At 40.1% G+C, this 7,941-nt stretch overlaps 1 long non-coding RNA gene across 2 annotated transcripts; it reads right to left on the reverse strand.

The window, feature by feature from the left end:
• Nucleotides 1-3,929: 3,929 nt before the first annotated feature.
• Nucleotides 3,930-6,458, reverse strand: LOC116652217 (uncharacterized). 2 transcript variants are annotated; one of them, XR_011417097.1, is made up of 3 exons: nucleotides 6,221-6,458; nucleotides 4,477-4,715; nucleotides 3,930-4,412 (listed from the first exon to the last, which is right to left on the reverse strand). It is a non-coding gene; the product is annotated as an uncharacterized lncRNA (long non-coding RNA). The 2 variants fall into 2 exon arrangements; XR_004305212.2 differs by lacking the exon at nucleotides 6,221-6,458 and adding an exon at nucleotides 4,783-4,882.
• Between the last annotated feature and the right edge of the window lie 1,483 nt (nucleotides 6,459-7,941).

A 7,941-nucleotide genomic window follows, 5' to 3' on the forward strand; every position in this document is an offset into this window, starting at 1 on the left:
TTGTGTGCTCGTTAAGAACGTTAGAAAGTAACCAAAAATGTTGCTAAACACGACGACAGTCGCCTCTGCCGCTTCCACACACTAACCAAATTGTCGCTTTGCATGTTGCGTATGTGAGAATGTGTGGGTGTGTGGGTGCGTGTGTGTGTTGGTGTAGTTGTGGTTGTTGAGTGTGCGGTTGCATTGGCAAGCCTGGCAATCATTTGGATGCATCGAAAGTTGGGCCTTGCACCTCCTCGCGGCGCAGCGGAGGCAACCATGGTTGCATGCACAATTGATTGCATTGATTGCGCATGCAGCAGGGCAAAGTGTCAGTGTGTGTGTGCGCGCGTGTGTGTATGTGTGATGTCCTGAGTATCTATATTCAGTGCTGTTTGTGCACTTGTTGTGGCCATAATTGAATTTTATGGCCGCTTATTTTTATTGCTGCCCCTGTCAGCTGCCAATTTATGACACAAATCGAATCGTGCATTTTGCCACGTCGAGTGAGGGTGTTTGTGTTTGTGTGAAGGGGGAGAAGACATGGCGCGGTCCGGGCATAAATAATTGATGCACGCAAATAGCTAAATATGTCATCAAAAAAATATTGTTGTTGCCAGGTTAGCTTTGAGCCAGGAAGTGAAACGACGCCTTATCCTGGCTACCAGCAGCTCCAGCACTTTGCCTAACATTCTACGAACTTGGCCAAATCAATAAAACACAATTTTGGGACATACCCTCACCGAGGGTATTCTGATTTTGAGCAAGAAGTAGCCAACCAAGTGTACCTATATTTAAAGGTTCTTGATCGACATCAACTGGCGTCTCTCTGTCCATTTGTTTGTCAACTTGACATTTTAAATGTAACTTTTGCATGTTACATGTTTGTTTTGAATTTCCATGAATTCGACATCGATTAATCGATTTTTATACATGTTCCCTCTTTAGAGTATTTCTATTTGGAATGCTTCAAAATGCTTTCCGAGCTGGAAAACAATCGATGGGACAATCAACTATATCGATTTTCGCAGTTTTCCCAGCTCAAACACTTTTCGAACAAAAGAAAGCGACAAGTAAATAGAATAATTTATATTTTGGCCTTTTCTTTGGAAATTCGAATCATCACGGTCTGATGCTATTATTGTTTTAAGACAATATTTTGAAAAGCCGAACGATCTGGAAGACCGAAATCCACTTGTATATTGCATGGTAATAAAGTTCAGTAATTGTTTATACAAGCTACAAGCTACAAGCCTTAAAACCAAAAATAACTTGATTTTTTCAAATAAATAGCGAGAGCTTTCGACACATTTTTTTGCGTTCCGGCGACGTGAGCCGTCACAAAAAGAACGTATAGCAAAGCTGGTGAATAATTTCAGATCGCAAAAACTTAAACGGATTTGAATATTAGCCTGATATCACATGAACTGTATTGAAAAGTTACTTACATTTAGAAAAAAATTTGTTTCTTAATATAATATAACTAATGTCTTCTAATTATTATTATTTTTTACATCGATACTATTTGCGAATCGAAAATATCGATTGTCTCAGATATCGATGCAGCTCCGCGCTGGTTCTAGGCTATTTCCAGGTCGGACATAAACCGTATTTTTTTTTGTTAGTGGCTGGTTATGCCTGAAATTATATTTTGGCTTGCCTGCTGCGTGGATGATTCAACAATTTGCACACCTGCTGTTGGTTATGCGCCATTGTTGTTGTTGTAGTTGTAAATGTTGTTGTTGTAGTCGTTGTTACGTTTGGTCAAGGGCGCTGTTGTTGTCAGGTGCGAAGGGCCTGAATGTGAAGCCTGCAGAGTAGACAGCGGCATATATTAATGGAAAACAACATGAAAAATTGAAGTAAACAGCTGCAACAGCAGCAACAACAACAACAACAACAGCAACAACAACTATCACAAACACACGTCGCTGCGCTCATAAATCTCAATTTGATTTGGGTTCCAATGTCCTTCCAGATAAAAGACAGACAGACAGAGGGACCCCAAAAAAAGATTCAATGATTCAACGATTCGATGATTTTTACTATGCTGCCTTTTCATACTCAGCTATTTTATTTGATTTGCTTGTGTCCTTCTGGCTTTCTCTTGCTTTCACGCTGCTACCTCTAACTCCCTAACCCCCTCCCCTTCCCTACACTCCTATACGCGCTCGTTTCCCCGTTGCAGCCTTTGCTTTGGCTTTGACTTGTGCCCAGCGGCGACCCAAATCAATGACTTTTGCACATGTGTGTGTGTGTGTGTGTGTGTGTGTGTATGTGTTGATGTGTGTCCTGTCACGCCTCATTGCGTACGCCCACTCGTCGACTGCCGCCTCGCCCCACAGTCCTCTTGCTGGCATTGTAAAAGTTTCTCTAATTGTTTTGCCACTGTCAATTTGTATTTAATTGCATGGCAATTAGAGGCGGCTATAGCAAAAGTGGGCATGGTCCGTGTCGAAACAATCAAATGAGCTGTCGCTTAACAATGCCACATTCAGCGCGCAGCAGCAACTTTGGCCGTGGCGTCAGCGTGTTGCAAGTGTGGCAAATGTGTGCTCGCGTTTCGCTAGCGCGCCAGCTGTTGGCTACAGTAGAACCTGACTAAGCGCAACATGGCTCACAGCTGACTGTTGTGCAGTGGTGGAAATTAATAATTGATTCAATGCTGCGGGGCGTGGCATCAGAGTTACACGCGTTTCTCCAGCGTTTTAAAACGCTGGCCCGCTGCTAGGTATCCTGTGGAATTCTCTCAACTGTTGTGCATCAGCGGACAAGGATAATTGGTTTAGCTAGCTTCTAATTGCTGCTGCTGATGCTGCTGCTGCTGCTGCTGCTGCTGCTGGATATTCGTCCTGAGGGTCCTGGCTGCAGCTTAGCTCTCCAGCAGCGACAGCAGCTAATGAAATTGCTAATAAAACCACACGAGGACAAGGGCCAAGCCACACATGACACAACACACAACACACACACAAAGACATATAAACGCTTACTCTTCCCCTTTCTCTCTCGCTCTCTCTGGCCGCAGCATCGCGTCTTAATTGGGCCGCGCTCACTCTCCGCGGTGAAACGAATTTAATTTATGGTCTCGCCAAGTTGAACATGCCACGCCCACAATGCTCAGCTCTCTAAACTATAACAAGCAAATGGGGGTGGGGGGGTTGTTGCCCGAAATGGCCGCAACAATGTCCTGGCCAGGCGTCTTTGTCTCCGCTTTTGGGCGAGGACAACAGCAAGGAAATCAATTATGTGTGCGAGTCCTTGTGGCTGCGAGTCCTTGTCTATGTTATGTGCCGGGATAGATAGATAATAATGAACGATAAGTGTCAGTGTTGCCGCCCACATCAGTCACGCCCCACTCCACGAATCCTTTCGCACGCCCACACACACGCACACACAAACACGCACGCATCCTTGACAGTTCCTTGCTTGATGCCCCTTCTTGCTGTTGACTCGTCCTGAGTGCATGTGTAAATTTAGCTAACGTTTTAAGTGCCAACTCGGTATGACAACTAAATAATTATGGTCGAGGGGGGCAAGAGCTGCCGGAGAGAGGAGCTGGGTGTGATTAATGGCGCGTTGCAAAAGTGTTCTATGAATGGAAAACAGAGCGTGATGCCACGCAACTAAAATGCCCTACAAAAGTCAAATATTTTTGGCCAGATGGGGGAAACATCTTTTAGAGGGAAACATCTATAAAGTGTATGTATACTCTTGACCAGCTGGCATGATTACGTTAGGTCCTTCAGGCTGAGAGCCTTGTCTATCTTTAAAGTTTAGCCAAAACATTCAATTTGGAATGTATGTTCGTCATCTTCGAATGTGAAATATGTTGCCTGTGAATACTTCGGTTTTTTTTTGCGGCGATTTCTCGAATTTCACATCGATGGTCTGAAAAATATGAGATATCCTTACCACAAAAAACTGATATATAAACAAAAGCAGGCTGTAACTTTAAATTATGATTTAAAATTTTGAAAATTCCACAATTTTTAACATTTAAAGATGGCCAAATTCCGTAGAGTCCATTAAGTGAAAAATTTAAAACAAACCGACAATAAACTTTAGACTTATTTAGGAATAAAGTTCTCAACTTAAAGAGCGCAGCCTCAAGCTTAGCGTGTTGCAGAGTATTTTCTAGTCGGACACCGTTTGACCATTTGGTTACTTAGTTTTGTAGTCTGAGCTTAGCTAAGATTTGTTTGATTGATATTCTGTAGAATTGCTAGGTTGCGTAGATTCTTTCGCTTGTGGCTGATATCTTAATAGATCTTAAAGCCATATAGGAAGAGTGTGGGGCATGTAAATATTTGTCAAGTATTTAGTTAGGTTCGGATTAAGTACCCTGTAAAAATGCTTGTGCTCAGAAGCTGCAGGTGCTTTAGCTAATAGTTGTTATTTAACCTAAATCCAAGTCTTCAGCTACCTGGGAATACCTGAAAGTAAAGCAAAGCACATTTAAATGTTTGGCAATATGAAATTAATAAATAATTGATATACCCTATAAAATTATCTATAGCTTCCGATCCTCATCTGGGAATATTTCTAAAGTGTGCGAGGGCATGCTTATATTGGTCAAGCATTTAGTTAGGTTTAGATTTATTACCGACTAAAAAGGCTTGTGCTAAGTTTATAGCTGATATTTAACCTATATCCAAGTCTTCAGTTACCTGGGAATACGCCAAAAAGCAGTGTAAAGAGCAAGTAAATATTTTCCAAGATTTTAATTGCTTGATACGCTGTAAAAGAAGAAGCATATGCTTTAGTTTACAGCTACCAATATGTCTTACTTAAAATATGTCTTACTTAATATATCTACAATGCTTTAGCTTTCTGGTAATACCCCTAACAAGTGGAAGGACATGTAAATATTTGTCAAGTGCGTTGCCACATCCTGTTATTATGTGACTTCCTGTAGCGATGCTCTCGTTATTTCTTACTCGGGCCACATCATTAAGTGTGAACTAAAAATACTCACCTGAACTTGTATATATATAAATACTTATATATATATATATAGATATATATTCCCCAGCAAAAACCGCAACTGTAGCTGTGATTAATCGCTGAAGGAGCTGCTTGTCTGTCCGACTGTGTGTCTCTCGGTCGGCCTGTCGGTTGGGTGCGGCACAAAGGAAAAAGTGAATAGAATTTTAGGCGAGCTCAAAAGCTCGGGTCATGAGGTATTTTGCCCATTACATCAGCGCACAAAAGTAGACTACAGTTGCGACTTTCTGTATCGCATTTTATTTAATTTATTGGCCAGCTTTAAGAGCTCCACTTGAATGAAAATACAATAATTATAGATAAAATATGCGGCTGGATGAAATCAATTTCAAAATTCAATTACAGAAAACACACAAATAAAAAGTGAAGAAATAAATGAAATTAATTTGCATTAAAAGCTATTGAAGGCACCTGTTTCTGCTCTTGCTCCTGCTAACTGTTCCTCCTCCTCCTCCTCCTTCTGGTTCAAATTCAAATTTAAATTGCCTGGAAAATATTTAAGCTAGGCGCCGCTTTGATCGCAGCCAAAAAAAAAATGCGTATAAATAATGTAAGAATTTAAATTAAATAGGCCTTTAAGCTGGCGTCTCTCTAAAAAAAATTGCCAACCGACACCCCGTTGACAGTCAGCAGTTGTGGCAAGTTTATTTTCTTTTGTTGTTGCTGACACTTGCAAATACTTTAATATAAATTTTTGCACAGTGGTTTTCTGTAGGCATCTACGCAATTTATCACAGATTGCAGCACAAATAATTAGAGCAGAAAACAGCGCTTGCAGGCTGCAAAACTGCACGTGTTCTTTGTTAGGCTATTAAAAATCCTCAAATCCTCACTTGACGCCCTACCTAGACTTAACACGAATCATAACTTTGCAATGACTAAACGGATTTTTATACCCTGAACCCATTAAAAATGGGTATAAGGGTATATTGCATTTGTGCAAAATCCAAATGTATCTAACAGGCAGAAGGAAGCATCTCCGACCCCATAAAGTATATATATTCTGATCAGCATCAATAGCCGAATCGATCTAGCCATGTCCGTCTGTCTGTCTGTCCGTCTGTCCGTATGTATGAACGCAAGGATCTCAGAACCTATAAGAGCTAGAGATGTAGGTGCTCCTAGTGCCCGCGCATCGAGTTTGTTTCCGACAATCGATAACTTACTCCGTTTCATAGCAATCGATACAAAATCGATATCGAGAGCTGGGGAGACAAAATAAGGTCGCGCTGCTTACTTCTATCCCAGAGATCTCATAGTTATTTCGTCTTCCTTCAAGCACAGCCTACGAAGTTGAGATTCGTCTTTATCTTACGTAATGTCTTTTAAAATTCATATTTCTGTATAAAGGCTAGCGAGGGATTCATTAGCCTTATCTTAATGTTAATACTACTTGCCTCGAACTTTATGTTATTTTAAGCACAAATTTGGATAGCCACAATCTATAAAAAATTAAATTTCAATTTTAACCACAGCTCAACGGGTTTTTTTTTTCCCAACAAAAATTTTACTTGGTTTCAGTTGGAATCAATTTCTGGAATGAATACAAATACAAAGTGCATTTGTTCTGATGTTTGCCCTACGCTATGTTTAACACATTATCGAAATTAAGTATACGACTTAAAGTCGTCTTTATCCGTTTGTTGACTGGACGCAAACAGCAGACCGAATTGACCCAAATACCTGACTACATGTACGCATGCTTGTAGATACCTCAATGATACATTCATATCAATAAAAAAAAAAGAAAGGAAAAGAAGAAACCAGAAGAAAGTAAAGCCTACAGCTTGACCCAACTGCCATTTGCTGGCATTTTGCTACCTTTCTCAGTTTTACGACTTAATGACTCTGCTGGGATTAATATGACTAATGGTGCGCTGCTTTTCATTCGATACTGTTCGAGTCCTTTATATGTATATGTATGTATATGTGTGTTTATATATATGCAGACTATTTGGGCTTTTGTGCAATTCATGTCCAAATAGCCGCCACTGACGTGCCACACACACACACACACAGACACAGACCTACAAATAATTATGGCTCGAGTCGACTCTTATTTCGCTTTGTGTGCTGACATGCCATTTATATATGGGAAAAAGCCAAGTTGTGTATATACCTATAGGTAGGTATATTTGCTATTTACGCTATTGTTGACTCTGAATGACTATGGGATATCCTGTGGCTCCAGACCACTTTCTGAAAACATTTTAGCGCATGTAGTATAGTTCTCTTTTTTCTCTTATTTCCCCTCCAAGTGGGGAAATATGGTGGTCAATGTTTGGTTGAAAAACATTAAAAAGCATCGCGTCGTACCAATGAGCGTGATGTCGCCGGTTCAAAGCTACAATTGTACACAAACAATTTGAATACTGCTTCCATTTTCAACATTAGCCATTTGACCTGGGCGAAGCCGGGTAATTTCTTTTCGAATACAGATAAAAGTTGACTAAACGTTAAACATCTTACTTTCAGTTGGGCAAGTTATTTATTCAAGCCACGGTAGTCTACCCTCAATGCTCACTTTTCAGCACTCACTTTGTGCACAGTGTTGCCATTAAAAAGTTTATTCTTGTTTATGTATATATATTTAATTAATATCTAACATTTTTTGTTGATAAAGAACATATTTTTGCTTCCTTTGCTTTGTTAAGTTTAGTTAACTAAGCTTGTGTGTCTTTCTACCTTTCGTGTGTGTTTTAAACTCACTCAGTCATTTCCAACACTCATTTTCTTACTCCCAGCGTTGCCAGCTAGACAACTTTTACGGTTCATTCTAATTTTAAACACACTTTAAGGAATATTTGCCACGGCCTAACTACAGGCTATATGGAGGCATATAAAGGATATATTATCGGTTTCTTTAAGAGAAAATTTATAGTTAGCTACATTTTATGTGGGTTTCTACCTTTCGTGTATGTTTTTCACTGACTCGGTCATTTCCAACACTTACTTCCA

The sequence above is a fragment of the Drosophila virilis genome, unplaced genomic scaffold, assembly GCF_030788295.1.
Source record: "Drosophila virilis strain 15010-1051.87 unplaced genomic scaffold, Dvir_AGI_RSII-ME tig00000732, whole genome shotgun sequence".
NCBI lineage: Eukaryota > Metazoa > Arthropoda > Insecta > Diptera > Drosophilidae > Drosophila > Drosophila virilis.